Below are 8,759 nucleotides of genomic sequence, written 5' to 3'. Positions count from 1 at the left end.
GGGTGCCGCCCCCCACCCCCCACCCCCGCACCCCGTTTGGTTCAATAAAGAGCGGGATTGTCAACGCGGCCTCAAAAAAGTTTAGTTTTGGGGGGGAGGGGGACAGGGGGGGTCTGGTCACAGTGGGTCCCCCGCCGATGTCCCCACCCCATCCCCGTGTGCCCCCGTCTTTGTCCTTGTCCCCCCCCATCCTTGTCCCGGTGTCCCCCCCATCCTTGTGCCCCCCCCCCCCAATGTCCCTGTCCTCAATGTCCCCATTGGGGTTGTCCCCATCCCACTGTCCCCACCCCAATGTCCTCGTCCCGATGTCCCCATCCCAGTGTCCCCATCCCCATGTGACCCCAGTGTCCTTGTCCCAATGTCCCCACCCTGATGTCCTCATCCCGATGTCCCCATCCCAGTGTCCCCATCCCGATGTGATCCCAGTGTCCTTGACCCAATGTCCCCACCCTGATGTCCCCATCCCAATGTCTTTGTCCCTATGTCCTTGTCCCAGTGTCCCCAACCCAATGTCATCCCGATGTCCCCATCCCAATGTTCCCATGTCCCCATCCCAGTGTCCCCATCCTGATGTCATCCCGATGCCCTTGTCCTGATGTCCTTGTCCCCGTGTCCCCACCCTGATGTCCCCACCCTGTCGTGGTTTAACCCGGCCGGCAGCTAAACACCACGCAGCCGTTCGCTCAGCCTCCCCCCTCCCTCTCTGGGACGGGGGAGAGAAATGGAAAGTGAAGCCCGTGAGTTGAGATAAAGACAGTTTAATAAGACAGGAAAATAATAATAACAAAAATAACAATAACAATAATAATAATACAATGGTGATAAGAGGAAAGTAATAATCATATGTACAAACAAGTGATGCACAATGCAATTGCTCACCACTCGCTGACCGATGCCCAGCCTCACCCCGAGCAGTCCGGCCCCCTCCCCCCGGCTAGCCACCCCTATATATTGTTTAGCATGACCCCAGATGGTATGGAATACCCCTTTGGCTAGTTTGGGTCCCCTGTCCTGGGTCTGTCCCCTCCCAGCTCTTACTGCACCCCCAGCCTGCCCATTGGCAGGACAGAGCAAAAGGCTGAGATGTCCTTGGCTTGGTGTAAGCACTGCTCTGCAACAATTAAAGCATCGGGGTGTTATCAGCACTCTGCTCATCCCAAGCCAAAACACAGCATTCCACCAGCTCCTAGGAAGAAAATTAATTCTGTTCTAACTGAAACCAGGACACCTCTCCACCCCTTATTCCATACCATTTCTGTCATGCTCAGGTTACACTCTTTTCCATACATTCTAATTAGTCACCTGTAGTAGTCATGGTAGTGATAACATACAGTATTATATAATAATTCACGTGGTACAATTCAGTTCATGGGCTATTCTCACCCAGTAGTAAATCTCCTTGAGGTACACCCCGGACCTCTCCGTTCTTTTGCATCACCCACCAAGTGTATCCAGGTCCCTGAGCGAAAACAATTCCACGAATAGGTTTGCCTTTTCCTGAGGCAGGAGTAGCCCAGACTGTTTTACCCAGCGTATTTCTTACATGCCCTACAGGAACTTTATCCCCATCTACAGTACGTAACAGGTTGGACTGGGCAGGTCCAGCTCGGTTGGCAGATCCCCTAGTATTGACTAACCAGGTGGCCTTTGCCAAATGCGTATCCCAGTTTTTGAACGTCCCAGCGCCCACTGCTTTCAAGGTAGTCTTTAACAGGCCATTGTATCGTTCAACTTTCCTGGAGGCTGGTGCATGATAGGGGATGTGATACACCCATTCAATACCATGCTCTTTGGCCCAAGTGTCTATAAGGTTGTTTCGGAAGTGAGTCCCTGTTGCGTTAAAGGGGTGTAGCTGATTAACCGTTACGGGCCCGGTTGGGTTCAGAGTACTGAATCAGTCAGACATTCACCAAAAACGCATTAACGGTCTGGGGGTCCGTTCGGACATTCACCAAAAACGTAATAACCGCCTGGGGGTCCGCTCAGACATTCACCAAAAACGTATTAACCACCTGGGGGTCCGCTCAGACATTCACCAAAAATGCATTAACCGTCCGGGGGTCTGGTTAGATTCAGAACACTGAACTATCACGGATAACCACCCTCACCCTAGTTGCATTAATGAGAGCTATCACAATGCAATCAAGTATGGTTTATTAGAGCAACAGATAATCAGGTTCTTTTGGATTGCCGGCGATAGTGACTATCTGCAAAAGCAAGCTAGTATGCATGAAATACACAGGTGTTATAGGTGTTACAGGTGTTCTAGGTGTTAAAGATGTTACAGATGTGTTAGATGTTATAGATGTTACAGGTGTTATAGGTGTTGTAGGTGTTATAGGTGTTGTAGGTGTTTTATAGGTGTTATAGGTGTTACAGATGTTACAGGTGTTTACAGGTGTCACAGGTGCGCAGCCTAGAAATAAACGCGTTAAAAGGATTAAAGACTCTATAGGGATTTATAAGCAAATATTCAGATCTCACCCAAAGGCGTCCCAATGGGGGGGGAAGAGAGGCTCAGCCCGTCGACTGATCCCAGGAGTCAGGAGGTCCTAAGGATGTTGTATGTCCTCGGGATGGTATCTCCCCTGACGATGGTATCTTCCCTAACATCCCTTCTCTCTTGGGCCAATTTATATTATTTTCTATCTTTTAGGTGGAGCTTGAGTGGCTCTAGTCAAGCATATCTTAGTTATGATTGGTGTAAAGTTTTCCTGTCTCCATTTAAAGTAATAGGCTCCGAGAAATTCAGGGCGCATGCTCGGTGGGGGGTGGTCGCACCTTGGAGGCGGGTAGCTTTTGGGATGGAGGTGTGTTTTGGTATTATAATGATATTATAATGAGCAAAAAGTACACTAGGGTACAGCATTTGTCAAAAGATGACAGGTCTTTGGCTCAGGGTGGCAAAAAGTGCAGCTTTGTGCACAAGAACAATCGAGACCCCACCTGATTACAGAGCCTAGCCGTGGTGTCTCCACTCCACTCCACGCTCCGTGGTGTTCCTTAGAGCTAGCACACCACGTTTCCCCAGCGCGATAGCATCTAAGGTTGGGAGCCTAGGGAACGCTCAGGTAATGCAGTTATGCCCTACCCTGAAAGCCTCTTCAATGCTGTACCTTTTTCTTAAAAGCGTGAATGTTAATTTTATTTTCCTAGTTACTTCAGGCATTTACACCACAGTCCCATTGTCTGACTCTATTCTTTCTGGGGTGCCATGTCGCCATAGGACTTGCTTTTCAAGGCCCAGGATGGTGTTCCGGGCGGTGGCATGAGGCACAGGATATGCTTCCAGCCATCCGGTGGTTGCTTCCACCATTGTAAGTACGTGGCGCTTGCCATTGCGAGTTTGAGGGAGTGTGATGTAATCAATCTGCCAGGCCTCTCCGTATTTATATTTCAGCCATCGTCCTCCATACCAAAGAGGCTTTGACCGTTTGGCTTGCTTGATTGCAGCACATGTTTCACAGTCATGAATAACCTGTGCTAGAGCGTCCATGGTCAGGTCCACCCCTCGATCACGAGCCCATCTGTATGTGGCATCTCTACCTTGATGGCCTGAGGTGTCATGGGCCCAGCGGGCTATAAATAATTCACCTTTATGCTGCCAATCCAGGTCCACCTGAGCTACTTCAATCTTAGCAGCCTGATCCACCTGCTGGTTGTTTTGATGTTCTTCAGTAGCCCGATTCTTGGGCACATGAGCATCTACGTGGCGTACTTTCACAGCCAGGTTCTCTACCCGAGCAGCAATATCTTGCCACAATGCAGCAGCCCAGATGGGTTTGCCCCTACGCTGCCAGTTGTTTTGCTTCCATTGCTGTAACCATCCCCACAGGGCATTTGCTACCATCCATGAATCGGTGTAGAGATAGAGAACTGGCCATTTTTCTCGTTCAGCAATGTCTAAAGCCAGCTGAATGGCTTTCACTTCTGCAAACTGACTCGATTCACCTTCTCCCTCAGCAGCTTCTGCAACTCGTCGCGTAGGACTCCATACAGCAGCCTTCCATCTCCGATGCTTCCCCACAATACGACAGGACCCATCAGTGAACAGGGCATATTTCTTCTCATTCTCTGGTAACTGGTTGTACAGTGGGGCTTCTTCAGCACGACCCACCTCCTCCTCTGATGATATCCCAAAGTATTTGCCTTCTGGCCAGTCCATGATCACTTCCAAGATTCCTGGGCGACTGGGCTTTCCTATTCGAGCCCGCTGAGTAATCAGTGCAACCCACTTGCTCCATGTAGCATCAGTTGCATGATGCGTAGAGGGGACCCTTCCCTTGAACATCCAGCCTAGTACCGGCAATCAGGGTGCTAGGAGGAGCTGCGCTTCAGTACCGACCACCTCCGAAGCAGATCGAACTCCTTCATATGCTGCCAGTATCTCCTTTTCAGTTGGAGTATAGCGGGCCTCAGATCCTCTGTATCCCCGACTCCAAAACCCCAGGGGCCGACCTCGAGTTTCCCCAGGTTCTTTCTGCCAGAGGCTCCAGGTGGGGCCGTTCTCCCCGGCTGCAGTGTAGAGCACATTCTTTACATCTGGTCCTGTTCGAACTGGCCCAAGGGCTACCGCATGGACTATTTCCTGCTTGATTTGTTCAAAGGCTTGTCGTTGCTCAGGGCCCCATTCAAACTCATTCTTCTTAGGGGTTACTTGGTAGAGCGGGTTTACAATCAGACTGTAATTTGGGATGCGCATTCTCCAAAACCCCACAACACCTAGGAAAGTCTGTGTTTCTTTTTTGTTAGTTGGTGGAGACATAGCTGTTATTTTGTTGATCACATCCATTGGGATTTGACGACGTCCATCTTGCCATTTTATTCCTAGAAACTGGATCTCTCGTGCAGGTCCTTTGACTTTATTTTGTATTATGGCAAAACCGGCTTTCAGAAGGATTTGGACTATTTTCTTCCCTTTCTCGAAAACTTCCTCTGCTGTGTCACCCCACACAATAATGTCATCGATGTAGTGCAGGTGTTCAGGAGCTTCCCCCTGCTCTAGCGCAGACTGGATCAGCCCATGGCAAATGGTAGGGCTGTGTTTCCACCCCTGGGGCAGCCGATTCCAAGTATATTGGACTCCCCTCCAAGTGAAGGCAAATTGTGGCCTGCACTCTGCTGCTAGAGGGATGGAGAAAAATGCATTAGCGATATCAATTGTGGCGTACCACTTGGCTGCCTTCGACTCAAGTTCGTACTGAAGTTCCAGCATGTCAGGCACTGCAGCACTCAGTGGTGGCGTGACTTCGTTCAGGCCGCGATAGTCCACTGTTAGTCTCCACTCGCCATTAGACTTTCGCACTGGCCATATGGGACTATTGAAAGGTGAATGAGTCTTGCTGATCACTCCTTGGCTCTCCAATTGACGAATTAGCTTATGGATGGGGATCAGGGAGTCTCGGTTAGTGCGATATTGCCGCCGGTGCACAGTTGTGGTAGCGATTGGCACTTGCTGTTCTTCGACCCTCAGCAACCCCACAATAGAGGGGTCCTCTGAGAGACCAGGCAAGGTAGATTACTGTTTAATGCCCTCTGTCTCTAAGGCAGCTATACCAAAAGCCCACCGGAACCCTTTTGGGTCCTTGCAATATCCTCTTCTAAGATAGTCTATGCCAAGGATACATGGAGCATCCGGGCCGGTCACAATGCGGTGCTTTTCCCACTCATTCCCAGTCAGATTCACTTCAGCCTCCAATACAGTCAACTGCTGAGATCCCCCTGTCACTCCACAAATATAGATGGGCTCTGGTCCTTTATAGCTCGATGGCATTATAGTACATTGTGCACCGGTGTCTACTAAAGCCTTATACTTCTGTGCGTGTGACGTGCCAGGCCATCGAATCCACACAGTCCAATAAACTCGATTGTCCCTTTCCTCCCCCTGGCTGGAGGCAGGGCCCCCCTAATCCTGGTCAGAATCTTCTTCGTTTCTGTGTTTGAAGGACTGTCTGCTGGAAGTTGGAGCAGCAAACTTTTCAGAGAATCCTTTTTTCCTGATTGTTTTCTTTTGCAACTCACGTACCCGTGCCTCTAGGGTTGCGGTAGATTTTCCATCCCATTTTCTCATGTCCTCTCCATGGTCTCGTAAGTAAAACCACAGGGTGGCACAGGGTGAGTACCCACCATATCGTCTTCCTTGTGTGGATGAACGCCTACCCCTGATAGCTGAGACACTGCTCTGTACAGGTACAGAGGAGAATAATCTCTCTTCGAGTTGGTGAAACTTTTCAGAAAGTTTCTCCCAGGTGTTCTCTTTCGGTCATTGGACACCGGTTGGTTCAGGTGGGGAGGAAGATAGATTCTCTTCAAGTTGGTGAACCTTTTCAGAAAGTTTCTCCACAGCTGAGACGCAGGCCTGTAAGGAAGAGGAGAGACTTTCTTCGTACTGCCGCAGTTGTTTAGCCACTTCATCCACTGTGGGTTCCTCATCCTCTTTCCAGGCCATTATTGCCAATGAGCTGCCATATGATGATGGTGCACTCCGTACAAACTTCCGCCACATGGGTCGTGTACACCTGACTTCATCTGGGTCTTTGGATGTTTGTCTGAGGTCTGGATCCTCATAAATCACTTCCCGTACGGCTAATTCCCTCAGGTACTGGATTCCCTTCTCCATAGTGGTCCACTTGCCTGGTAGACATAAAAGTTCTTACTTGAAGGGATACCTTTCCCTCACAGCTGAGAGGAGACGCCTCCAGAAGCTGGTGGGTTGTGCTCCATCTGCAATTGCTTTGTCAATGCCGGCGTCTCGAGCAAGGGATCCCAGCCGCTTGGCTTCCCTGCCATCTAATTCCACACAATTGGCTCCAGAGTCCCAGCACCGGAGCAGCCAGGTGACAAGCTGCTCACCTATACAACGACCAAAATCTTTTCGCACATCTCGTAACTCACGCTCGTTTAGGCTTCGGGTAGTTACTGTTGACTTTTCGGCATCCTCATCTTCCTCCTCCTGAATCCTTGATGGCCCAGCGTCGTCGTCGTCTCCGTCATCTCTATACCTAGATTTGGCAGAAGACTCTCTGCGTTCTAAACGACCTGAATCTCTATACCATTTTTTCACCTTCTCTACAGGGGCAGCTTGCACTGCTACCGCTCGTTTCTCTGACCCTGTTACAGGGTCTGCCACAGGGGTTGGAATACCCTCTGCAGGGTCAACTTGCACTGCTACCGCTCATTTCTCTGACACAGCCACAGGAGCTGGAGCGGCTGCAGGAACTGGAGTTGGAGCGGCTGCAGAGTCCACCATAGGGGTCACAGTGGCCGTTGGATCTGTCACAGGGCTTGGAGTGGCCGCAGGGTCTGTCACTAAGTTGATAGCAGTATCAATGGCAGCTCGATAGGCATGAGCCAGGCCCCAGCACGTTACAATGATTTGTGTTACTTTGGAACTGCCAGAATCATGACAGCTTTTTTTCAAGCATTCTGCCAGTTTTTGAGGATTTTGCAGTTGTTCAGGGGTGAATTTCCAAAACACTGGGGGTGCCAACTGCTCTAGATGCCTGCCCACATCCTCCCATCCTCCCTGCCACCCACAACTATACTGCCTCCGGGCAGATCTCCGGATGAGCTTCCTAAGAAGTTGTTTAACTTTAAGCAGAATCTGAAGTGCATTCAGGAGGCAGAACAACAAGACTATGGTGGTCTGAGTATCCCAAGGATATTCAATATCTTGGAGAGCTATTGTGACAAGCTCGGGGGATAAGAGGGTGGTGAAGGAGGAAGGCAGAGTGATCCAGGAGGATACAGGGGTGGTGAAGGAGAAAGGGAGAGTAATCAAGTAAGAAAAAATATCCTCCCCTTTCCCCTCCACAGATTGACTCCCTAATGGAAAAAAACAATAGGTATGTGCAGTTCTGGGCACCACAGTATAAAAAGGACATGAAACTGTTGGAGAGTTTCCAGAGGAGGGCTACGAAGATGGTGAAAGGCCTGGAGGGGAAGACGTACGAGGAACGGCTGAGGGCACTGGGCCTGTTCAGCCTGGAGAAGAGGAGGCTGAGGGGAGTCCTCATTGCAGTCTACAACTTCCTCGTAAGGGGGTGTCGAGAGGCAGGAGACCTTTTCTCCATTAACACCAGCGACAGGACCCGCGGGAACGCGGGTAAGCTGAGGCAGGGGAAATTTAGGCTTGACATCAGGAGGGGGTTCTTCACAGAGAGGGTGGTTGCACACTGGAACAGGCTCCCCAGGGAAGTGGTCACTGCACCGAGCCTGTCTGAATTTAAGAAGAGATTGGACTGGGCACTTAGTCACATGGTCGGAACTTTTGGGTAGACCTGTGCGGTGTCAAGAGCTGGACTTGATGATCCTTAAGGGTCCCTTCCAACTCAGGATATTCTATGATTCTATGATTCTATGATTCTATGACGTCACAGTGGTGACAAGATGGCTGCCTCACAGAGGTGATAAAACGGCAACAGTGCACAAAACTAAAGTATCAGGGACACAAGGGACAAAATGCTGCAGTCACAAAAGGGACAAAATGGAGGGGACGCAAAGGGATGAAGTGGGAGGGACACAAGGGGACAAGATGGCGGCGTCACACTGGTGACAAGATGGCCGCCTCACAGAGGAGACAAGATGGCCGCCTCACAGAGGAGACAAGATGGCGGCATCCCCACACCACCACACATCCCCCAGTACCTCGCTGAAGGTCTCGGTCAGCCGCTGGATGATCTCGGTGTTCTGCTGCTCCCGCAGCATGGCCAGCGTCACCGTGCCTGCCGGGAGGGGACACGGCGGGTGACGGGGACGTC

This window comes from Anas acuta, chromosome 35 (genome assembly GCF_963932015.1).
Source record: "Anas acuta chromosome 35, bAnaAcu1.1, whole genome shotgun sequence".
In the NCBI taxonomy this organism is placed as follows: Eukaryota; Metazoa; Chordata; class Aves; order Anseriformes; family Anatidae; genus Anas; species Anas acuta.
The sequence above is the reverse complement of the archived record's forward strand: the minus strand, read 5'-3'. Positions refer to the sequence as shown.